Here is a 26,028-nt window from a genome sequence, read left to right as displayed (position 1 = left end):
AACACCTTCTGAAAATCTAGATATACAATGTCGACCAAGTCACCTTTGTCTATCTGCCTGTTAACTCCCTCGAAGAAGTGCAGTAAGTTTGTCAAGCAAGATCTTCCTTTGCTGAAGCCGTGCTGGCTGGTCCTCATCAGATTGTGTCCATCAAGGTGGTCAACGATGCGGTCTTTTATCAGTGCCTCTACTATCTTTCCCGGTACCGAGGTCAGACTCACCGGCCTGCAGTTTCCCGGATCTCCCCTCAAGCCTTTCTTGAAGATCAGTGTAACATTTGTCACTTTCCAGTCTTCCGGAATCCTTCCTGATTTGATCGACAGATTGGTTATTAGTTGAAGCAGTTTAGCTATAACCCCGTTCAGTTCCTTGATTACCCTCAGATGGATACCATCCAGTCCAGGGGATTTTTCATTTTTAAACCTGTCAATCTGCCTGCATACCTCTTCTAGACTGACTGTCAACCCAGTCAATTTCCCATCTTCGTTTCCTAGGTATAGCCTGTCAGCTTCCAGTATGTTGCTTATATCCTCTTCTGTAAACACAGATGCAAAAAATGTGTTCAGTTTGTCGGCGATGGCTTTACCCTCTTTTAGTACTCCCTTTATTCCATGGTCGTCCAACAGCCCCACCACTTCCTTCGACAGAACGGCTTGAAGTTTGTCGCCTCCTTGGCAATTTTTTCCTTGCAGTCCGTTTTGGTCCCTCTTACCGCCTTATGGCACCTGCATTGATGTTGCTTGTGCTTTTTCCAGTTTTTGTCCATTTTTGACCTTTTCCATACTTTAAAAGAAATCTTCTTGTCTCTGATCACTTCTATCACTGCTACAGTGAGTCACGCCGGTTCCTTGTTCTTTTTCCTCTTGGATCCCTTGTTGATACGCAGTGTATATAGATTTTGCACCTCGGTAACTGTGTCCTTAAAAAGGGACCATGCTTGCTCTACCGTTTTTACAGCACCTATCCTCTGCTTAATCTTCTTTCCCACCATGAGTCTCATCACTTCGTAATTCCCTTTTTGGAAGTTCAGCGCCATGGCTGTCATTCTGGATCATTATTTCATCCCCGTGTCCAGTTTGAAACAGATCATATTGTGATCACTACTTCCCAGCGTCCCTTCTACTTCTACATTTTGTGCATGTCCTCATAGTCCATTTAGAATTAAGTCCAGAATTGCATTTCCTCCTGTGTTTTCCTTAACAAGTTGTTCCAGGAATCAATCGCCCACTGCATCCAGGAACTTGGTTTCCCTACTGCAGCCGGAGGGCCTAGATTCCAGTCTATTTTCCAGTCTTTTTTAAAATTTAAATTAATTTAATTTACTTTCAGTTAGTTCTACCTTTTCCTTTGGCCCTGCCATCTTCTCCGGTCTGGGAGCTGAGTATAAGCAACTCTCTGGTGTGGGAGAGCACTCCGCCCCTCCCCCCAACCAGACTGCACCGAGCCTGCTGAAAGACTCAACAAAAACCTTTTTTTAATTTTAATTTAATTTACTTTCAATTAGTTCTACCTTTTTCTTTGACCTTGCCATCTTCTCCAGTCCGGGAGCTGAGTACAAATAACTCTCCAGCGTGGGAACGCACTCCGCCTCTCCCCCTGACCAGACTACACCGAACGTATAATAGGCCCAGCGCCTAACGGCGCGCAGCCGTTCGGCGTGCTGTCTAAGGTGCAAAGCGACCCAAATCCCAACTATATAAGGCCACAATCTCTTCAAAATATATTCAAACCCACTCAATTTCTTTAAAACCCATTCAAATTCGCAACCCCCTCTCCCACAGCATTACCATAAACACCCAGATACAATGTAAGGCTAACATCCTTATCACCGAGAGCGTCACCTCCTCAAGTACCTTCCCCCAACCACTAAAATGAAGCTACTATCACAAGCCCAGAACACCATACTGATATTCCTTCTTATAACCAGCTGGGAAGCAGTAGCAAACAACATCCTCCCAACACCCCCCACTACGACAAACAAAATCCATCACCCTAACAGAAGAATCTCAATAGACAGAAACTCGAACCAACAACACAGCATTCAACATCCCATCACTCAAGTATGGGGAAGAAGACCAACACACCCTAAGACCAAACCTTGCCCTCGCCCTAAATCACTCATCTACCCTAAAACAACTCACAATTATCATTCAGAAACCACTACACTTACATGCGCCTACCTAAACATCAGAGCCCTAGGCCCCAAAACAGAACTTATTAAAAACTGGATAATAAACAAAAACCCGGACTGCCTTTTTCTCACAGAAATCTAGCTAACTTCGGTCACAGATCTCAGAATAATGGAAGTCTGCCCACACGGATACAAAATAACAGTGGTCTGCAGAGAGAAAAAAAGAGGAGGACTAGCAATCCTAATCAAAGACACCCTAACCCTAAATGTAATTGAAAAAACATCCACCCCATACATGGACCTTCTAGCATGTCAACTCTCAGGTACCACACTAAAAGACACTAAACTGCATGCTCTGTTACATAACACCAGGAAACTAGAATACAGCAAAACCTGAATTTGAAGACTTAATTTACCAAAACTCACTAACAGCAACCTACAACCTTATCCTAGGAGACCTAAACCTACACTTTGAAGACCATTCATCTAAACAAGTAGATAACTTTCTCTCATTTCTCAACGCCTTATCCTTCCATATGTTAAATCCATAAACCACTCATGAGAAAGGTCACCAACTTGATATCGCAGCCTTCATGACCCATCAACCTTCTCTAACAGAAATTCATACATCTAATGAAACATGGACACGATCCCTCTGGTCAGACCACTACACATACACCTTCAACATCAACTGGACCAAAAACAAAACCTTACTAAAATCCAAAAAAATAACTTACACCTCACGCAAACACATTGAACCCTCCAAATTCTGGTCTAAAATAGATGAAACAATCCAAGAAAGCAACCCCCTAGACTTTATTTCACAATGGGATAAATTGAGCACCAACACTCCTTGATGAACTAGCACCAGTACAAACCAAAACCAGAATCAGCAGATGATCAGACAAATGGTTTGACAACGATCTACTACTACTCAAAAGACAATGTAGACAACTAGAAAGAAAATGGAGAAAAACTAACCTAGATCATACAAAAACAGCCTGGATAAAAGTTAACAAACAATACAAACTTCAACTAAAGGACAAGAGAAAAGCACACTACACCAGCCTGATAGGCACAGAAACCCAAGACACAAAAAAACTATTTCAAATACTAAAAAACCTAACAGACACCAAACTCTACCTAACCACAATCAATACCCCCTACCCTCAGCCACCCTATTAGCAGAACACTTCCAGAACAAAATTAAAAATGCCAAAGCTACCATCAATGACGCCCCAACACACATTATGAAATTCACAATACATCCCACAGATAAAGACTCAACTGCAGCAGACAGAACATGGTCCCAATTCCCCAACATACAATGGCCCAAATTCAACAAACTCTACAAAAAGTACAGCCATGCTTCATGTGATCTCAATCACTGTCCTCCATATCTCTTAAAATCCTCCAGCACTAAATACTGAGCTCTTCTCCTACATTGGATACAAACCACGCTCACAAATGGCATCTTCCCAACTGAACTCAGCGAAATCATTATCATCCTGATCCTAAAAGACCCTAAAGGACCAACCATCCAACTACAGATCCATTGCCTCCATACCACTATATGTCAAAATAATAGAAGGGCTAGTAGCCAAACTCCTCTCCAATTATCTAGAAGAGTACAACATACTCCACCCCATGCAATCTGGTTTCAGAACCAACTTCAGCACAGAGATGCTACTAGGATCCTTCATGTACACTGCTAGATAATACCTCAGTACAGGGAATAAAATGATGCTCATACAACTGGACCTGACCGCTGCAATCGACCTGGTGGACCAAAACACCCTACTACAAATTATGAACACAATAGGTATCACAGATAAAGTATACTCATGGTTCAAAGGATTCCTAAAATCCAGAACCTACAGAGTAAAATCAGATAAAGAAAAATCAGAAACTTGGTCAAACCCCTGCGGCGTACCCCAAGGATCGCCACTATCCCCTACTCTTTTCAACCTCTGCATTGCCTCCCTCGGTGCCCACCTGGACAAACTAGGCCTATCGTCCTACAGTTATGCAGATGAAATTATCATTTTCATACCTTTTGATCAACCAAAGCCTTCCATGACAGACATACTACACCAAACACTTGAAGCAGTAGTGACTTGGATGAAAGATCACAAACTGAAACTGAACCTAGACAAAACAAAATTTATCTTCCTCGAAAATAACAAAACCCCAACCATAATCAACATAGAAATCAACGCAATTAACTACCCCATACAACTCACCCTAAAACTACTAGGAATAACAATAGACAGATGCTGCACCATGCAACCGCAAATCAATAAAACAATACAGAAATCATTTGCAGTTATGAGAAACTTAAGACAAGTCAGAAAATTCTTCGAGAAAACACAATTTCAGCTCATAGTACAATCACTAATACTAGGACTACTAGACTATTGCAACATGCTCTATCTCCCGTGCCCTACAAACAATTCAAAACCTAGCTCTAAAACTCATCTACTCATTGAGGAAACATGACCACATCACAGAGGCATACCTCAACTCTCACTGGCTTCCAATTCCAGCAAGAATACTATTCAAATTCTACTGTCTACTATTTAAAACTTTAAATGGAGATAGCCCAACCTACTTGAACAACCGCCTCATCCAAACCACCTCAACCAGACATAGGAAAACTCACATCCCATTCACACACCTGCCAATCAAAGAAGTTAAATGGAAAAAACTATATGATGGCCACTCAAGCAGCAAAAATAGACAACCAAATCAACAACCTTCTGAGAATGACCCCAGATTACAAAACTGTCAGAAAAGAAATAAAGACTATACTTTTCAAAAAATCCCTGAAAATGTCCTAACCTCTCAAGCTTCCTTCTTTCATCCCTCTAACCCCCTGAACCCCCAAATCAACCTGCTCTACTCTTTTTTTTCCTCAAAAAGGACCAGAAATCTTTTTGTAAAACACCCTCTTTAACTCTTTTGTAATCCGCCTTGAACCACAAGGTAATGGCGGAATAGAAATCCCTAATGTAATGTAATGTAATTCCCGGGTAATTGAAGTCACCCATGATAACTGCATTTCCTCCCTTGCAGTTGTGTTTAATCTCAGCCGTCATTTCTTAATCAATTTCTTTGGACTACCCTGGGAGTCAGTAGTAGATACCGATCTTCATTTCCGTTCCATTTGTTCCCGGAATTTTGACCCATAGAGATTCTAACTTATTCTTTGTTTCCAGGGTATTCTCTCTGGCAGACTCTATTCCCTCTTTGATGTACTGGGAAATGCCCCCACCTTTTTGACCCACTCTGTCTCTGCGGTATAGCTTGTATCCAGGTAGCACAGTGTCCCAGACATTTTCCTTGTTCCACCATGTTTCCGTGATGCTGATGATGTCAAGGTTCTCTTTTTGAGCCATAGTTTCTAATTCAGCCATCTTGTTCCTTAGACTCCTTGCATTTGTGTATATACACTTGAGTTTGCGGCATGTTACTTTCTTGCACTTTCTTCCCTCTTGCATCCTTTTCAATCCATCTGGATTTCTGTCCTGTCTATGATCCGCTGTGTCTTCCCCGCTAACTTCTTGCATGGTATCCTCTGGGTATACATGTTCTCGAACCATCGACTTTCGGTTGACTGTCGGCTTTCCCCTTCTTCCTAGTTTAAAAACGTTTCAATTTCTCTCTTGATGTTGCTTGCAAGTAGCCTCATTCTATCTCCGCTGAGGTGGAGTCCTTCCTTCCTGAATAGCTTGCTCTTCCCTAGAACGTCGTCCAGTTGCACACGAAGTTGAATCCTTCTGCCTCACACCAGTGTCGCATCCATGTGTTGACTGCTTGCAGCTCCGTCTGCCTCTTTTCATCGGCCCTGGGTACCGGCAGGATCTCTGAGAATGCTACCCTCTGCGTTCTTTCCTAGCATCCAGAGCTGGTCCTTCAGTACTTCCCTGCTGTATTTCCTGTTGCTCATGATGTTTGTTCCCACATGGATTACCACCGCCATATCTTCCTTTTCCATGCTGTCGATGATCCTGTCAATGCAGCTCACTATGTCTTCCACCTTGGCTCCCAGTAGGCAGGCCACCAGCCGATCCTGTCTTCCTCCTGCTGCTGATGGAGTCCCCTGTCAGCCTAGAGGCCTCTGGGAGATTATATCAATCTGACCCTGGCATGGGAAGGCAGATAGACCCTTAGTGCAGGGAAACTGTTTTAAGTAGCCCTGATTGATATATTTTAAGTTTCAAGTAGCCCTGATTGAATCATGGCTAGCTAAAAGGTGTTAATGTCTGATTAAGAGGGTGCTTAGGACAATGGTGCACAGATCAAGCCAGAGACTTAATCCCATCACCATGCTTGCAGGTTTTCTCACCCTCCTTTGTCTATTAAATTAACCATTGTCTCAAACAGTTTACAAATTCTAAACAGAATGATACTGGGAGATACAATATTTTCTCTATTCAGAATAAGATTCCAAGGTATAAAAGCCTGCTCTCTGCTCTCTGCTCAAGTTATCTCTCTCTTTCTATGGAGCTATCAGGAGAGGGGTCTTCACTCTCTCTCTCTCTTTCTGTCTAACTGTCTCTTGGCTCCTTGCTTGGCACTCTGGTTCTGTCTTGGCTCTCCCTCTCTGTGTCTATCCTTCCCTTTATCTATGGAACACGAAGCTTCCTAGAACTACAAGCCTTCTATGTCCCTCTTTACCTCTGACCTCTGTAAGGCAGTGAGACTGCTTGCTCTCTGCTTAAGTGTAATGCTCTCTGCTTAATTGTAATGCTTATAAATATTACTTTTCTGTAAGACTATTTCTATAATATATTCTTTATATAATCACCCCTGGCTATGCTTCTTATTTGATTCTATCCCTAATGAAACTTCTGTGAAGGAACTGAACCTGGGACCTGGCGTTTGTCAGTACGCCTTTCACTTAACCCCTACCACCTAATATTGTGGGGGCCACTTTCAAACTGACATTTTGGGGGCTCTGTCTCGGTCCTTCCTGATGATTTCATTTGGGTAAGTAGAATTTAAGTTTTTATTAATGCACTGTGCAATAGGATTATGTATAGACAGAGTGATATAGAAATCAAAAGTCCTTGGAAAACCCTTAGATTGATTGTACGTTAGACTGGATGACACACTGTTGAAAAGTTCCAGTAATATTGTGGGGTTTTATACTTGGTGAGATTTTATTTCAATTTTTGATTGATAGACAGAGTGAGATAGAAATCAAAAGTCCTTTTGGAACCCTTAAATTGTTTTAGACTGGATGACACAATTGTGAAAAGTTTCAGTAATATTTTGGGTTTTATATTTGGTGAGATTTTACTATCAAAAGTCTTTGTAGTTTACCTGTGCCAGTTTGCATTGTATGATTTGCTATTATATGCTTGCTAGGGTGTTGCATGTAAGAATATTTGAGCTGCTCTGAAGAAAAGCAGGGTTCAAAGTGAAAACAGTCACTCAATTAAGACACGCCACATCTGTACTAACTTTTACTTTTTTTACCTTGTGCTTTTAATTCTATTTCTTGTCAGTGGACTGGAACTGGCAGCTGACACCTCTGCTCTTCTATATTTTATCCTGCTAAACTTCTGCCTGTAAATTTCAGGTACTAACCAGTGTGGGCAAGTGTGGGCATAAGTGTATTATTTATGCCAATGACTCTTGCCTAACACGCTTTACCTCGCTTTTCTACCTATTAACTAAAGTCTCCCTCCTTCATAAGTGGGAGCATTTCAATCTCAAAGGCTACACACAGACAGGGACATTTAGAAGCCCATTCTCTCTCATGAAATATATGAGCAAGGCCCACGAACCAAGGCAGACTTCTGCAGCCTCAAATATGAACCCTTTTGATTTTCAAGAACTCACAGATATTGTACACAAATATTTTGACAAGAAAGGGGGTCCATATGAGGGTAATTTTCCAGAAAACACATGGCACGATATTCAGAAACAAATGGTTTCTCATTCTCAGGAGTTTAGAAAGAAAACAGATAAACGCAAATGCCTTTTCATTCAGGGCTTATGTAGAGGACTTATTAGCCTAAGACAAGATAATACTGACTTGAACACTCAGTGCCATCAGCTGTCCAAAGACTTAGATGAGGCACAAATTAATATATCCATGCTAAGAACCCAAATTGTTCAAGCCACAAATACCTTTTTAACTGTAAATGAACAATTAGAAGAGGCCAAGGCAGAATTAAAGTATTTAAAGTCAAAATGTATGACAATTGCTGTCCTCTCTATCTTCTCTATCTTCTCTTCTAGGTGCAGGTCCTTGTCCCTGGTGTATGGCCATCCCTCCAGCCATAGGTCCGTGTCCCCCGTGCACTTCCATCTTCCCTCATCTTGGCGTTGGCTTGCACCGGACTAATCTTCTTGTGGGTTCGCTCTGTTGCTTCCAGATCTTGCTGCTGTGTCACCCATTTTTTCCTTGTGGCTGTTCTCTGGATAATCCTCATTCCCTGTAGGTGTATCTCGGCAGTTCCACTGTTGCTGGTGATTTTCCGCGGCCTCCCTGTATGTCTCCTCAATGAACTTCTCCAGCTTCCGGTTCTGTTTTGATGTCTTCTGCATCTTTGTCCTCCTCATCCACTTCTCAAAGTGCTTCTAATTCCAGTATTCTGCCCTCTAGGAGTCTAACTTGTTTCTTTAGGCTCTCCAGTTCTCTGCATTGAGTTCATATATAAGACCACCAACCGGAGGGGAGGTAGTCATACAGATGGCAGATGGTACAGAAAAATGGGTAACTCATCTTCCTGCTTCTGTCTGCTGCTTCCATAGCTGCTGGTGTCCTTTGCCTGCTGCTGGTGTTCTCTCTGTCTGATGCTCGTGCAGTGACTCATCCCTACTGAAGGCCCTTCGCAAACGTGCTTTCGCTAAGGCAAGCACTTTTAATGCTTGCCTTCGATGCACGCCGTTGGTTCCTCCCCTTTTAAGGGTAAGCTCCAGATCAGTGCCTGGCTGACATCATAGGGGTGGATGGAGCTATTACATTACATTACATTACATTAGGGGTTTCTATTCCGCCATTACCTTGCGGTTCAAGGCGGATTACAAAAGGTTAATTTAAAAAGGACAGAATTACAATGATTATCTAGAGAGGTAAGTTGTAGATCTTAAGAGCATTTAGAGGTCGTGTTGTTATTGCTGTTTCAGGAATTTCTTGAAAAGTGTGGTTTTTATTTCTTTTCTGAATGTCTTATAGTCTGGGGTGGTCATCAGAAGGTTGGAGATCTGGTTGTCCAGTCTTGCGGCTTGAGTGGCTAGGAGGCCGTCGTGTAGTTTTGTTCTTTTTACTTCTTTGATTGGGGGGGGTATGAATGGGGGAGCTATCTCTCACCACTGCCCCTCACTCTTGCCTGCCCTGCTTCTCTGATCCCCTCTTACTCTCCTCTCTCAGCTCCCAATTCTGTCTCCTGTTCGCCTGCCTCCCGACTTTCTCCTGTCTGCCCTGCTCACTGGGCTCTGATGTTAATTTGCTGTTGGCTCCTCCCATTTTTAAGGGGAAGCTCCGGATCAGTGCCTGGCTGACATCAGAGGCGAAGCTATCTCGCGCCGCTGCCCCTCACTCTTGCCTGCCCTGCTTCTCTGTTCCCCTCTTACTCTCCTCTCTCAGGTCTCAATTCTGTGTCCTGTTCACCTGCCACCTGACTTTCTCCTGCCCGCCCTGCTCACTGGGCTCTGATGTTAACTTGACATTGGCTCCTCTCCTTTTAAGGGGGAGTTCCGAATCAGTCCCTGGCTGATGTCAGAGAGGTGGGCAGAGCTATCTCTCACCACTGCCCCTCACTCTTTCCTGCCCTGCTTCTCTGTTCCCCTCTTACTCTCCTCTCTCAGCTCCCGATTCTGTGTCCTGTTCGCCTGCCTCCCAACTTTCTCCTGGCTGCCCTGCTCACTGGGCTCCGATGTTAACTTGCTGTTGGATCCTCCCCTTTTAAGGGGAGCTACGGATCAGTGCCTATTTGACATCAGAGGGGTGGGCGGAGCAATCTCTTTCCTGTCCTGCTTCTCTGTTCTCTTCTTACTCTCCTCTCTCAGCTCCTGATTCTGTCTCCTGTTCGCCTACTTCCTGATTGTCTCCTGCCTGCCCTGCTCACTGGGCTCCGATATTAGACATTCTGAGTAGTTCTATAACTGGGTACCTATAAATAGGTGCTAGGATCCCTATTCTATAAGAAACATCGGTACCTGCTTCATCAGTCCAGTGTGTGGCTGTAGCAAAAAAAAAAAAAAGCAAACAGATTACCTAAACTGGGCAGACCTATTGGTTAACTAGGCTCATATCGTCCTATATCGCTATTAAATCAGGATGTAAAGCTCTTTGCAACTATATTAGCCACATGGTTAAATAAATTCCTATCCTTTCTTATTCATGAGGACCAGGTGGGCTTTGTCCCTGGCAGATATGCCTCAATGATCATTCTAAAGGTGTTGGCTGTATTGAAGCAATATAATCATAATTCCATCAATGCTCTCATTACTAGTCTAGATGTGGAAAAAGCTTTTGATATGGTATCATGGCCACATCTATTCTGGACAATGAAGCAGTTTGGTGTTTCTGGGACTTTTGTAGACTGGATAAAGGTATTACATAAAAACCCTACAGCACAACTGTTGATTAACGGGGGGCCTGTCACAACCTTTTAAACTTTGCTGAGGGAGACAGGGTTGCCCCACAACAAGGGTGCCATGGCTTTTCCTCACTAAAGCTCCCTTATAGGTCACAGTGAGTTCCCCAAACCACTTCCAGAATCCCCTAGACCCACTTATCTACCACCCCAATAGCCCTTATGGCTGCAGGAGCCACTTATATGCCAGTAAAAAAAGGTTTTGGGGGTGTATAGGGGAGTGCACATGTTTAAGTATCAATGCAGTGATTACAGGGGCTTATGGGCATGGGTCCTCTTCTCTATGAGTCCCTAACCCACCCCCAAGACGACTTAAGCTGCCTCTGTGCTGGACGACTAGGCTTTCCTATGCCAGGTGGCCAGGTCATGCTGGTCTGGAGGCTGAATTTTAAAGTTATGATTAAAATTTTTATGGGGGTGGGGGGTTGGTGATCACTGGTGTAGTGTGTGGGGGTATGTTTTATCTGTTTGCAGTGCTTATCTGGTGACTTTAGATGGGATTTGGTGACTTAGACCATGTTTTACGTCCAAGTTCCGTCTAGGTTCTGTTGTAAAACTTTCGGTTATACATGCAGTACGACTAAGTCTAAGCCGGCCCACGTCTTGCCCAACTCCCACCCTCAACACGCCTCCCGAAATGCCCTGTTTAGCTTTGGTCGTTCAGCGGCACTATGAAGGCCTAGGTCGTTTAGAAATGTGTCCAAAACCCGTTTTTATTATCGGCACTTGGACGTTTTTGAGAAATGTTTGTCCAAGTGCCGACATGGCCGGATTTTGGACATTTTTCTCTTTCGATTATGAGCCCCTTAGTATCTAATACAAGATAAAAACAATCAGTAAAAAGGATACATCAGGTAAAATCAGTAAAAGTTAAGACAATAGCTCTATTAGCAAGTAAAAAGCTGTTAAGAATCATAATAGATTTGCTAGTAACATGACTAAGAGGAAAACATATCAAACAGGCATGTTTTTAGTGATTTTCGAAAATCAAGATAAGAAGCAGCCTCAGCAAAGCCTTTGATACAGTTCCTCATAGGAGGCTAAACTTGAAGGGCTGAAGTTAGGACCCAAAGTGGTGAACTGGGTTAGAAACTGGCTGTCGGACAGTCGCCAGAGGGTATTTGTTAATGGAAGTCACTCGGAGGAAGGAAAGGTGAGTAGTGGAGTCCCTCAGGGATCGGGGCCAATCAAGTTTATTTCACATTTGATGGATCGCCTATTTCGAAATTCTAGGCGATGTTTGTGAGTGACATTGCTGAAGGGTTAGAAGGAAAAGTGTGCATTTTGCAGATGATACCAAGATTTGTAACAGAGTAGACACTAAAGAGGGAGTGGAAAATATAAAAAAGATTCTGCAAAAGTTAGAGGAATGGTCTAATGCCTGGCAACTAAAATTCAATGCAAAGAAATGCAGAGTAATGCATTTGGAGATTAATAATCGGATGAAACCGTATATGCTGGGAGGAGAAAAGCTGATATGCACGGATGGGGAGAGAGACCTTGGGGTGATAGTGTCCAAAGATCTAAAGGCGAAAAAACAGTGTGACAAGGCAATGGTTGCTGCCAGAAGGATGCTGGGCTGTATAAAGAGAGGCAGCCAGTAGAAGGAAGAAGGTGTTGATGCCCCTATACAGGTCATTGGTAAGGCCCCACTTGGAGTATTGTGTTCAGTTTTGGAGACCGTATCTTCCAAAGGACGTAAGAAGATTTGAAGCGGTCCAGAGGAGGGCGACGAAAATGATAGGAGGCTTGTGCCAGAAGATGTATGAGGAGAGACTGGAAGCCCTGAATATGTATACCCTAGAAGAAAGGAGAGACAGGGGAGATATGATTCAGACATTCAAATACTTGAAGGGTATTAACGTAGAACATAATCTTTTCCAGAGAAAGGAAAATGGTAAAACCAGAGGACATAATTTGAGGTTGAGGGGTGGTAGATTCAAAGGCAATGTTAAGAAATTATACTTTACGGAGAGGGTGGTGGATGCCTGGAATGCTCTCCCAAGAGAGGTGGTGGAGAGTAAAACTGTGACTGAGTTCAAAGAAGCGTGGGATGAACACAGAGGATCTAGAATCAGAAAATAATATTAAAAATTGAACTAAGACCAGTACTGGGCAGACTTGCACGGTCTGTGTCTGTATATGGCCATTTGGAGGAGGATGGGCTGGGGAGGGTTTCAATGGCTGGGAGGGTGTAGATGGGCTGGAGTTGGTTTTAACGGAGATTTCGGCAGTAGGAACCCAAGCACAGTACCGGGTAGAGCTTTGGATTCTTGCCCAGAAATAGCTAAGAAGAAAAAATTTTAAAAATTTAAATTGAATCAAGTTGGGCAGACTGGATGGACCATTCGGGTCTTTATTTGCCGTCATCTACTATGTTTTCCAAGCCATATATTCAGTTTGGCGGCCAGGAATGATATAATTCTGTCAAAGAACTTCTTGTATTGGCATGATTTAAAAAAAGGATAATTAAATAGGTTTATTCTACGAGTACTCCTGTTGGAACTAGTCATGGAAAACTGGGAGGCAAGATAATCAGATAGCATCCCAAAAACTGCTTTGTAACTAATGCAGGAAAACTTGAACATAATTCTAGACTCCACTGGCAACCAGTGAAGTTTTTGATAGTAAGGGGTAATGTGTTCCCATTTCATTAGATCAAAGATAAGGCGAACCGCAGTGTTCTGGATTAGTCTTAGTTTTTGTATATTTTTTTATAAGCCCCTAAATATATAATATTACAATAATCCAAAATACTCAGAATGGATGTTTGTACCAATAGACGAAAAGAAGGTTCGTCAAAAAATTTCTTGATGGTACGAAGCTTCCATAAGACTGAGATACATTTCTTGAATAGTAAATCAGTGTATTTTTCCAGAGTCAAATGTTTATCAATAGTTACGCCTAGTATTTTTATGGATTGTTTAATTTTGTATTCTCATCCGCTCACTAGTAGATAAAGACAGGTTGTTCACCCTCTCCAAGGTAGGGAGAATGAGAGGGCACTCTCTAAAGTTAAAAGAGGATATATTCCATACAAATATAAGGAAGTTCTTCTTCACCCAGAGAGTTATGGAAAACTGGAACGCTTCCGGAATTTGTTATAGGGGGAAAACACCCTCCATGGATTCAAGACAAAGTTGGACAAGTTCCTGCTAAACTGGAACGTACGCAAGTGAGGCTGGACTCATTTAGAGCACTGGTCTTTGACCTAAGGGCCGCCGCGTGAGCAGACTGCTGGACACGATGGACCACTGATCTTACCCAGCAGCAGCAATTCTTATGTTCTGTCTATATTTTGCACTATATTTGCCTATTTTTTTTTATTGTTGTTACCGACCAATCGACTGACCAACAAACCTTCAGTCATCTGTGTATATATGAAAAATGAATGGAAGAAATTGCATTTCAATTAGTATTATTATTATGGGGTTGGAGTTTGGGCGGGACTAGGGCAGAGATTTGATGGGGGTATTCGGTTGTTATTTGTTAGGCTTAGGGGGTACTTGGCTTGAAAAGGTTGAGAAACACTGCCTTAGAGGGAACACTGGTAGGAACAGTTGACCCTTTTGTCAGCTGGAAGCAGAGGTAAGCAGCAAGAATCTTAAAATCTACAAGTTCTGAGTTACATACAAATCTGACTTTTAAAATGTAACTTGTTCTAAACCCAGGGACTGCCTGTACTGGATGACACCATAGAAGTTTCCATAAAGAATATTAGTGGAACAATCTGTGAATAGTAAGAATTTTAAAGATATTTGGAGTCCATTGAAGTAATTTGTTAATCAACGGTAGGATTAGTAATTCATACACCAGAATTATTTTTTGTTCCCATACACATCCAGGTAGGGAGGGAGGGAGGGATGGGTAAATTGGTTCAGTAATTTGTAAGGATGTAAGTGCTGTTTTTTGTATCTTTGAATGTATAATTGTTGCACTTTTTGTATGCTTATAAAATCAATAAATAATTTTTTTTTAAAAAAAAAGGTACAATGGGGGGTATTTAAAAAGGTACGGGGTGTAAAAAATTGTTAGTTGGCTAGGATGGATCCCTCTTGTCCTGGACTACCACTAGACCATCAGAGGAGGGGCAGGGTACATGGCAGGGTGGTGGGACAGGGTACAGAGCCTGGCAGGGTGGTGGGACAAGGTATAGAGCCTGGCAGAGTATGTGGGGTTGGGTACAGAACCTGGCATGGAGTGAGGGGGGCTGGGTGCAGAGCCTGGTATATTTTATGAACTATATTAGTTCACCATTTGGCTCAGAATATTTTTCTTGTTTTCCTCCTCTAAACTTAGATGCGTCTTATGGTCAGGTGTGTCTTATAGTACGAAAAATACGGTGTACACATACACACATACGTATAGATAGATAGATAGATAAATATAGTATATATTGAAGAACTAAGGACAGTACTGGGCAGACTTGCATGGTCTATGGCCCATATATGGGCATTTGGCTGAGGATGGGCTGGAGTGAGCTTTGACGGAGACTTCAGTAGATGGAACATAATTACAGTACCAGGCAGAGCTCTGGGTTTCTGGCCCAGAAATTATCTAGGAAAAAGGACAATTTAAGTTAAATCAGTAATTTAAAGAGGGAGTACTGTTGGGCAGACTAGATGGACCATTCGGGTCTTTATCTGCCATAATTTACTATGTTACTATGTATATAAAAAGGAGAAACGATAAGCGGTATAGTGTTTCCTTGAGGGGATAGAAAGGAAGTATAGCTGTGTGCACAGGGAAGCAGAGGAAACCCTGGAAAACATGAAGCTGACTTCATAGGGAAGAAGAGGAGAAATGATAGCAGTTAGTCTTTTAAAAAAAATATTACCTGAATGGGGAAAGGGAAGTCAGAATAGAAGCAGTTACATGAATATGGCAGGAGTGCACTAGAAGAAAAGGGAAGACTTGCAAGACAGAGAGTCAGCTTTTTAATAGGAACTGCCTGAACACAGAGAAGGAAGAGATATAGAAAAGCAGCTGTTTTGGAGGGGCAACTTAAACCCTAGAGAGAGAGAGAAAGAGAGGCATTTAGGAAGAAAAGCCCAGTGGAAGGCTGTATAGGCATGCAAACAAGGAATAAAGAAAATATGAAAAAGGATCTGCAAAAGATAGAGGAATGGTCTATTATCTGGGAACTAAAATTGAATGCAAAGAAATGCAGAGTAATGCATTTGGGGATTAATAATCGGAAGGAACTGTATATGCTGGGAGGGGAGATGCTGATATGCACGGACAGGGAGAGGGACCTTGGGGTGATAGTGTCTGAAGATCTAAAGGTGAAAAAACAGTGTGACAAGGCAGTGGCTGCTGCCAGAAGGATGCTGGGCTGTATAAAAAGAAGCACAGCCAATAGAAGGAAGAAGGTGTTGATGCCCCTGTACAAGTCATTGGTGAGGCCCCACTTGGAGTATTGTGTTCAGTTTTGGAGACCGTATCTGGCGAAGGACGTAAGAAGACTTGAAGCGGTCCAGAGGAGGGCGACGAAAATGATAGGAGGTTTGCACCAGAAGACGTATGAGGAGAGACTGGAAGCCCTGAATATGTATACCCTAGAAGAAAGGAGGGATAGGGGAGATATGATTCAGACTTTTAAATACTTGAAAGGTATTAACGTAGAACAAAATCTTTTCCAGAGAAAGAAAAATGGTAAAACCAGAGGACATAATTTGAGGTTGAGGGGTGGTAGATTCAAAGGCAATGTTAGGAAATTCTACTTTACGGAGAGGGTGGTGGATCCCTGGAATATGCTCCCGAGAGAAGTAGTGGAGAGGAAAACGGTGACGGAGTTCAAAGAAGCATGGGATGAACACAGAAGATCTAGAATCAGAAAATAACAGTAAATATTGAAGAACTAAGGGCAGTACTGGGCAGACTTGCTTGGTATGGGGCTCATAATAATAAAAAAAAATGTCTAAAAAGTGGCCTAAATGGGTACTTAGACGATCAAAAAGCCTGATCGTCCAAGTACCCATAATCAAAGCTGGTTTTAGATGTATCTAAAACCAGTTTAGGCCTTTCCCCTGCCTCTAAACGCATAGAGCAAAAAGAGGCGTTTTTAGAGGAGTGGAAAGGGCGGAAGGTGGGTGGGAGGTGGGCTGACCTAGACCTTAGCGTATAGCATGTATAACCAAACGTTTTGACAGGTTGCCTAGTCGGCACTTATACGGTTTGACTTAGACCAAGTCAAAACAGGTATAAGTGCCAAAAAAGGGCACGATCAGCTCAGCGGCCCGGCAACCTACCCATCCCCCCACCGCAACCATCAGAGCAGGAGAGATGCCTCATCTCCCCTACCTCAATAGTGATACCACCAAGTGCCACCAAACGTGGCACTTGGGATCGCTAAAGCAGCAGGAGAGATAACCTGCAGCGATCCATCCCCCTCCCCCCACCTGATCAGGCCAGGAGAGAGCCCAAGCTCTCCTGGCCCCACCGAATACAATTGGGGCAAGAGGGAGCCCAAGCCCTCTTGCCCCGCAGTACCACGACCTTCCGCAACTCGATGGGGCAAAAGGGAGCCCAAGCCCTCTTGCCCCACAGCACCCCAACCTTCCCTGACTACAATTGGGGCAAGAGGGAGCCCAAGCCTTCCTGACCACGCGACTCTCCCCCCCCCAAGATTGGGCAGGAGGGAGCCCAACCCTTCCTGCCCAGGTGAACCAGGGACCCATGTGCCTAAGGCCCCACCCACAGGAGGGGCCTAAGGCTACTGGGCCTATTCCGGTTGGCCCAGATGCCTCAGGCCCCACCTGTGGGCAGGGTTTGAGCCACCTGGGCCAATCAGGCCCTAGGGCCAGCCATTCCCGCGATGGCTGGCCTGCCGGACAGATGGGCTAGGCACCCATCCATCCGGCCAACAATGTGAAGGTATGGGGGGATTGGGGGTGGGGGGAATCAAGGTGTCAGCAGGGGGGGTCTCGTGGGTCAGCGTGGGACCGATCGGGGGTTTGGGGGGGAGCATGGGTGCGTCGAGGGCAGGAGGGCCTGGGGTCCCTCCTGCCCGTATTTTAGTGGGGGGGTAGGTGGTTCACCTGGGCAGGAGGGGTTGGGCTCCATCCTACCCGATCTTGTGGGGGGGTCACGTGGCCAGGAGGGTTTGGGCTCCCTCCTGGCTCAATCGTTATTGGTGGGGGGAGGGTTCCAGGATCGCCAGGGCAAGAGGGCTTGGGTTCCCTCTTGCCCTGATCGTAGTCGGGGGTTTGGGGGCTCACGGGGCAAAAGGGCTTGAGCTCCCTCTTGCCCCATCGAGTTGGGGGAAGTTCGGGGTGCCATTGGGCAAGAGGGCTTAGGCTTACTCTTGCCCCATCGAGTTGGGGAAGTTCGGGGTGCTGCGAGGCAAGAGGGCTTGGGCTCCCTGTTGCCCCGATCGTACTCGGCAGGGCCAGGAGTGCTTGGGCTCTCTCCTGGCCCGATCGTTGTAGGGGGGGGGGGGATTCTGTAACTGGTGTTGTTTTTGACAGACACCGGTTACAGAATCCAGTTTTAGGCGAAGGACTGGCTCCTCTTTCGCCTAAAAGCTCTTGTTATAAGTTTAAAAATGAATAAAGATTTATTAAAAAAAAAAAAAAAAGCTCTTGTGTTGAGTGTTTGGGACTTAGACTGTTTTTGGTTGATTATATGTTATTAGTGTAGACGTAGTGGTGGTCTGGGCATTTAAACAGCTCAATGTAGAGGCAGGCCATTATTTTTAAAAAACCTCCTTTTGGACTTTTTTTTTTATAATGGACATTTTCCCTGCTTCTACTTTCAAAGTTTAAGGCCTTAGGCCAAAAGGGGACTTAGACATTTTTTTTATTATGCCCCTCCACATGTCTGTATATGGCCTTTTGGTTGAGGATGGGCCGGGGAGGGCTTCAATGGCTGGGAGGGTGTGGATGGTTGGAGTGAGCTTTGATGGAGACTCCAGCAGTTGGAGCCCAAGCACAGTACCAGGTAGAGCTTTAGATTCTTGCCCAGAAATAGCTAAAAGAAAAAAAAAAATTTAAAAAGGAAAAATTTAAATTGTATCAGGTTGGGCATACTGGATCTTTATCTGCCATCATCTACTATGTTACTATGTTACTATGTAACCCTGGTTAATAAAGAGAAAAATAAAATACAATAAAACCTTGGTTTGCGAGCATAATTTGTTCCAGAAGCATGCTTGTAATCCAAAGCACTCGCATATCAAAGCAAATTTCCTCATAGGAAATAATGGAAACTCAGACGATTTATTCCACAACCCAAAAACTTTAATACAAAATACAATACATACTTGTATTGCAAGACTTTGCTCATTTAGAACAGTCACTAAACTCCTGCAGCATCAGCGAAAGAAGAACCATCGGTTCAGTTGTGATGTGTATATACTGTATGTACTTGTATTGCAAGACATTGCTTGTATATCAAGTTAAAATTTAATAAAATGTTTTGCTTGTCTTGCAAAACACTTGCAAACCAAGTTACTTGCAATCCAAGGTTTTACTGTACTCATTAAAAATCTTTTGTGCTGAGGTTAGAGGTGGGGTAGGGTAGGGGGGAGTTCTTTGACACAGAAACCAAAAGGAAATTACTGGAAGAAGAAAAGAGGTTTATTTAGGGAGACAAAGTAGTTAAGTATCTTTTGTTACTTAAGAAAGTAAACCCCCCCCATAAGAATAGTGCCTGTGCCAAAATAACAAAAAAAAAACCACAGAAATAAAAAACCCACCCTACCTATTTTATGATGTCTTTAACAACATGCATAGGTACCTATGTACCTTTATAAAATAAATTCCCTGAACTAACCCCAATAGCAAACCAGTACTCATGCACAAATTTATATCTTCTGCAAAGAAGATATAAATGTATACAAGTACTTTGTGTTTGTACCTTCATATTTTATAAAGTATGTGCATATATTGCAACTCTGTTCCTGCTATAACATAACTACATTCCTACACATATGGTATAATTCTAAAACTGGGACTTCCATTTAGGTACCCCGGGGATGCATGGTGTGAACTTATTCTATAACAGCATCTGGGTGATCTGATTCCATTATTGAATATTCGTGTAATCTGATATCGATATGGCAGACATTTACACACAAACAGCCATAGATATGCCATAACTGGGGAAATGTGGCAGACATGCATGTAACTTGCAGTATTCTGTAAATGAAGTGTGTTAAGTGGGAGCCTGATACTCTGACTCTTACAAGAATTCTATGAGCATCTCATACCTCACTGGCCCATAGCAGAAACCTCTCCCGCAGCTTTGTAAAAGAAGTACATTACATTTTCTGAATCAAAATCAGAAATCAAATGTTTATGTCCATAGTATTAATCTAGGAAATGTCCATGAGTAACATATAAGTGTTTCTCTGAGACATTCCACATCAATTAAAATTCACTAAAAAGAATATAATAGTACCAATGTGCTAATGCAGAGGAACATAATCTGTTCACATGGATAAGCATTTTACCTCTCTGGTAAAAAAAAAAAAAAAAAAGAGCATTGACAGACAGTGTACTTCATTAAAATGCTTTACCCTTGAACCACAGATAGTATTTCTAAAAGGAAAAAAAAACACATTCTGTTCTGTTGCATAAAGTGGCTGCCTCTGTTTTCCTCTTTGCACATTCAAGACATCTGACAGGAAAAAAAATGTCCTTTTTGTTTTCAACTTCAAAATTTCCAAAGAAAAACTATTTATTGTAGGTCTAGCTTTTTTTAAAAAAAAAATAGCATATTTCTTCACGCTAACCAACTGAAATGTTATTAATGTCATATCTTTCAAGTTCACAAACAATTGTTCTTTACAGTCTTTTTCATATTCATGCATCTTAAATTGGAGCTTCCACACATGAATATAGGTGCTAACAAAGAAAAAAAATTAGTTGTTCACATGTATTCGCAACATTTCCATTTCCAGAACAATTCTATCTAATGAACTTCACCGGAAAATTAAGCTCTTGAACCTTATAGTTTAGGAGCTCTGACATGTTAATTGGTATGCATCCATGAGTAGTTGGGTTTGTTTTTTTTTACCCTGCTGTAACACTCTGTGAGTTTGACAACTTACTTATTTTTCTACAAATAGCAATTATTAACCATTATGTAAATTTTTCAAATCTAAGATTCAGACAAAAAATGAATGCAAATAAACATGAAATAATTTTGATAACAAGCATGATAGTAGAAGAAAATTCCTAACTAATATTAATTTATTAACACACTTACCCAGGAGAAGATTCAATGCCAGGTATTACTTTCTGCTTATGTTTGGTTTTTTATTCATATTTTATTTCCCTCTGTTTCAGTTTCTATTTTTTCTCTACAGAGCGAAAATATAAATAGAAGATAAAAATTTAAGAATGAAGGGAAAATATTGCTATTAATAATAATCATTTAAAAATTCCTCTTGCATGTCCTACTTCCAATGGGACTCCTGGAGTAGTGAAGTACTGAACTGCCTTGGGTGGAATATGCAGCTCAGAACTGGACTGCCTCCAGTGCTCCAGTGAAGGCCCCTTTGCTGACCAATCCAGAGACTGGAAATTAAAAGCAGGCTTGCATTACTTTGTTACATCTGGCTTTCATTTATGGATGATGTCACAGTTTGAAAATTGCCTTTCTATCCACAGGCTTCTCCTTTCTTCAACTAGGATTTACATGAACTTTTGAAAAATTACCGTTCCTCGTCTGATTGCATTTTTCTTTCTGTCTGCCTTTGCAACAGAAAAGGAACAGATCTCCAGAGTGGAAGGTTTGCCTCAGGCACCAGCTATGCACTGCCAGTACCCTTAACCAATTTTTCCAAGTTTGCCTTTCAAGTGATTTTTTTTTTCTCCACCAAATGAGTGAGAGTGAAAATATGAAATGGAATTTGCTGTTCAAACTTTTTGCAGTACTTCTATAGACTTTCATAGGATATAAATTAATCAGGTGTCTTAGATTTTTTTGTCAGAAACTCGTTCTTATATCAAGTGGGATGTTCTAATTTCAAGTTAATTAGTTATAATTTGAAGTGAATCACACCAAATTTCATTCACCCAAGGTGGTGTACAGCAGGTATAATTCAACATATATAATTTGTAAACTACTTTGATGGTAATACCAGAAAGGCAGTATATAAAATTCTATCCCCTTTCCACTGCAATATTTATCTCACTTTTTTCTGTTTGAAATGAACACAGGCATTGCTATAGGGTGGAAGGTTTGCCATCCCATCCATAACCAGTCAATGCCTATAACCATAGTTGCCAGGTCCGCAGTATTCTCACCCAATTGGGCTGTTTTGGAACACTGGTTGCAAGAAATTTTCAGTAGCTGCGGGTTGTGTGTTTTGGGGCTGTTTTTAGATTTTTGTGCTGCAATTTGGGCTACATAATGGCTTGGCATTCAGCAAATCAGCATCTAGTGCTGCAGACCATGTACTGAGTATCACACCAATGATGGCTCTTGCCCACCTTCTCCTCACAGCTAATCATAATCAGAGCCTAGCCTTCTCCCAGTCTGAGCAATGGCGTACCAAGGCGGGGACGGGGGGCGGTCCACCCCGGGTGCAAGCCCTGAGAGGCCTTGAAGCCGTTGGCGTCCGGTTCCCCCCCCCTGATGTCCGGATTCTCCCCTCGGCCCCCCCTCGCACCGTTTGCAGTGGAGAAGCAGCCTGCAGCGGGATCGCGATGCCAGCGATCCCTGCGCTGCTTCAGCGCTGCTTCCTCCACCGCGGTCCCGCCCCTCCTCTGACATCAGAGGAGGGGAGGGTCCGCGGCGGAGGAAGCAGCGCTGAAGCAGCGCAGGGATCGCTGGCATCGCAATCTTGCTGCAGGCTGCTTTTCTACCGTAGGTGGTGCGGGGAGGCCAGGGGGATGAGCGGTCCTTCAGGGTTTGGGGACGAGCAGTCCTTTGGGGTGGGGCGGGGCATCAGGCCTTCAGGGTGGGGCGGGAAGGCAGGCCTTCAAGGGGGCGGGCATAGGCCTTCAAGGGGGACAGGCAGGCAGGCTTTCAAGGGGGGAAAGGCAAGCAGGCCTTCAAGGGGGGGATAGGTCTTCAAGGGGGGGACAGGCAGGCAGGCCTTCAAGGGGGGGACAGGCCTTCAAGGGGGGACAGGAAGGCAGGCCTTCAAGGGGGACAGGCAGGCAGGTCTTCAAGGAGGGGGCAGGCCTTCAAGGGGGGAGACAGGCCTTCAAGGGGGGGAAAGACCTTCAAGGGGGGGGACAGGCAGGCAGGCCTTCAAGGGGAGGGGGACAGGCCTTCAAGGGGGGGACAGGCCTTTGGGGGTGTGCAGGCCTTCAAGGGGGAGGAGAGGCCTTCAGGGGTGGGATGCAGACCTTTAAGGGGGGAACAGGCCTTCAGGGGAGAGGTGGCCCTGGTGTAGAAGTACACGGAGGGAAGGGGGAGTTCAAAGAGACGTGCATATGCCAGACTTTGGGTGGGAAGAAATAATGGGTCTGAAAATAGAGGAGAGGGAGAGAGATGATGGACCATGGTTTTTAGGGAGGGAAGGAACAGAAAGGGAGAGAAGTTAGACAGAATGCTTAAGTCCAATCTGCTGCCAACAGCCTTCCTGTAATATGAATGCTTCCTGGGTTCAGATTTTAGGAACCGAGCTCTATTTTCTAGAAAACAGCAAAAGCGAAGTAAGTGGAAAAAATAAAATAACCAGTCTAAAAATGATTCCCTACCCAGAGTTCCATTTAGGCTCATTATTGGGTAGATTCTGGATCTGTCTGGTTTCAGTCTTTCTTTTTTGGGACTATGGGTGTTTTTCCTTGTTAGACAATGCAAAGCAGCAGAGAAGAGATCTAAGTACTTCCTTTTCCACTAGGGAAAATAATGTCAGTATTCTCAGCCCATCCAACAATGTTGGGGCAGTCTCCATTGAGGGCTATACACTTAGTCAAACAAGTTCAGTGGTGTAGTGAGGGTGAAAGGTGCCTGGGGCAGTGGCGTCCCTCCCCCACCCTCCACTACCCCGCTCCTTCCCTGCCCTCCCTGCCACATGTGTGCCCCCCTTTCCTTCTCCCATACCTCTTTAACTTTCCCAGTGTGAGCGGCATCACCAACTTGCTGCCTGCGTCAACTTTCCCTCTGATATCACGAGCAGCAGGTTGAATTTGCTGCTCATGCCAGCAAAGATCTAGAGGTACGATGGAGGTGAAGGTGCGTGCGTGGCATGTGGGAGTAGTGGAAGATGGGTGCCAGTGCCTCCACAAAGATGGTGCCTGGGGAAGACTTCTCCCCCTTCTTTTCATTCTGTCAAAAAAGTACTGAATGAAAAAAGTGGAAACTCACTGGACTAAGTGTATAGCCCTCGATGGAGACTGCTCCAGTTTTATTGCTTGGGCTGAGAACTTTTCAGCAGTCCCTCATATATTAGGCTGCTTTTCGGCTGCTTTTTCAAGGTACTTGGGTGGGGTTATTAAAAAGTATCTGGCAACACTGCTTCTAACTGTTCTGGCTGGATCTACAACGAAGACGAGGTAGGAGACAACCACACACCAGGAGGAATAGTGAGAGCACAGGAAGATGTCCCCCCACCCAAAGAACAGGAAACAATTTCAAGAGTACCATTGGAGGAAGATGACTGGCCCTACTCCAAGGACGTGGACCTACACCCCCCAAGGAACTCCCGAATAAAGAAGATGGGGATCATCGTAGGCGACTCCATTATACGACACGTGGACAGCCACACCGCAGGAGGAAGAGAGGACTGAGTCGTCACCTGTCTGCCTGGAGCAAGAGTAAAGGATGTGACCAACAGGATCTCCAGGATCATAGATGGCGCACGGGGAGTGGACACCGCTGTGCTTATCCACGTGGGAACAAATGATGTGAGCGGGCGGAAGTATGACAGGGAAGAGATGAAGGGCCAGCTCCGCTCACTCGGAAGACAACTGAAGATCAGGGAGGTGAAGGTGGCCTTCTCTGAAATCCTCCCTGTACCAAGAGCAGATGGAAAGAGACAAGGGGAATTGCAAGTGATCAACGCCTGGATGAGACGATGGTGCGAAGACGAAGGCTTCGACTTCGTGCGCAACTGGACGGCGTTCTGGGGAAAAAGCAAGTACTACAGAAGGGATGGACTACACCTCAACAAGGAAGGAGCAAGAGTTTTGGCAGGCAACATGAAGAAAGCAATAGAGAAGGCTTTAAACTGAAGGACAGGGGAAAGCCGACAGTCGACCACCGGTCGATGGCACGGACAACAGGATGCCCCGACGTAGGAACAAAGGACTACTACTCATACACAAGAGAGGTCGACCTCACAGCCAACAAAGGAGAACAAGCAGGAAGGGACAACTCAGACACAGGAGGGGATGACCACACAGCAATCATGGGAGATAACACAGGAGCAGTAAAGGATACCGTAAATGAAACTGTAAGGACAGCCAAGAGTAGAAGGTCCAAAAATGTAACACGAAGGGAACTTAGATGTATGTATACAAATGCTAGAAGTCTAGGAAACAAAATGGGAGAACTAGAGACGATAGCAAGACATGAGAACATGGATATCATTGGCATAACAGAAACATGGTGGAATGAAGAAAACAAATGGGACACAGTACTGCAGGGATACAAACTATATAGAAGGGATCGAGAAGGGCAGAAAGGTGGAGGTATTGCCCTATATGTTAAGGAAGAAATAGATTCTGTTGGAATGATTACAACAGACAGGAAAGAGAAGCTGGAGTCCCTCTGGATCAAAATTCCTGGTCACAATGGCGCAGATACAAAAATTGGCCTTTACTATCGTCCCCCAGGACAGGCGGAGGTCACTGACTCAGAAATGATGGAGGAAATCAAACAAGTATGCAAGACAGGCAATGTAGTTATATTGGGAGACTTCAATTTCCCAGGAATAGACTGGAAACTAGGAGCCTCCAACTGTGGCAAGGAGGCCAAATTCCTGGAGGTGCTAGGGGATTGCTTCCTGGAGCAAATGGGAAAAGAGCCGACAAGAGGCGACGCCACCTTGGACTTGGTCCTAAATGGTCTCACCGGACCGATAACAGAAGTAGAAGTCATGGTTCCACTGGGAACGAGTGATCACAATGTAATCAACTTTAAACTTGACATCGGGAAAGGGAAACATGCCAGAACCTTAACCACCACCTTAAACTTTAAAAAGGGTAAATACGATTGCATGAGAGCCATGGTAGCAAAACGACTCGAGAAGATGGTGGACAAACTTGAAACAGTAGATCAGGCATGGTGCCTATTGAAAAATACTATTGCAGAAGCACAAGATCTCTACATTCCGAGGATTTCCAAAGATCGGAGAACTAAAGGCAAAGGAGAACCGGC

At 43.8% G+C, this 26,028-nt stretch overlaps 1 protein-coding gene across 7 annotated transcripts in view; it reads right to left on the bottom strand.

Moving 5' to 3' along the window:
* COL6A3 (collagen type VI alpha 3 chain) overlaps positions 1 to 21,193 on the bottom strand; it is a 1,265,605-nt gene extending 1,244,412 nt beyond the window's left edge. For 4 of the 7 annotated variants that reach the window (XM_033946671.1, XM_033946677.1, XM_033946676.1 and 1 more), the window contains exon 1: positions 20,959 to 21,168. The gene's annotated coding sequence lies outside the window, so the exon portion shown is untranslated. Of the gene's footprint in view, positions 1 to 20,958 lie in introns of all 7 variants that reach the window. The other 3 variants (XM_033946674.1, XM_033946675.1, XM_033946673.1) reach the window with 2 other exon arrangements.
* Positions 21,194 to 26,028: the final 4,835 nt, after the last annotated feature.

This window comes from Geotrypetes seraphini, chromosome 5 (genome assembly GCF_902459505.1).
Source record: "Geotrypetes seraphini chromosome 5, aGeoSer1.1, whole genome shotgun sequence".
NCBI lineage: Eukaryota > Metazoa > Chordata > Amphibia > Gymnophiona > Dermophiidae > Geotrypetes > Geotrypetes seraphini.
The sequence above is the reverse complement of the archived record's forward strand: the minus strand, read 5'-3'. Positions and strand labels throughout refer to the sequence as shown.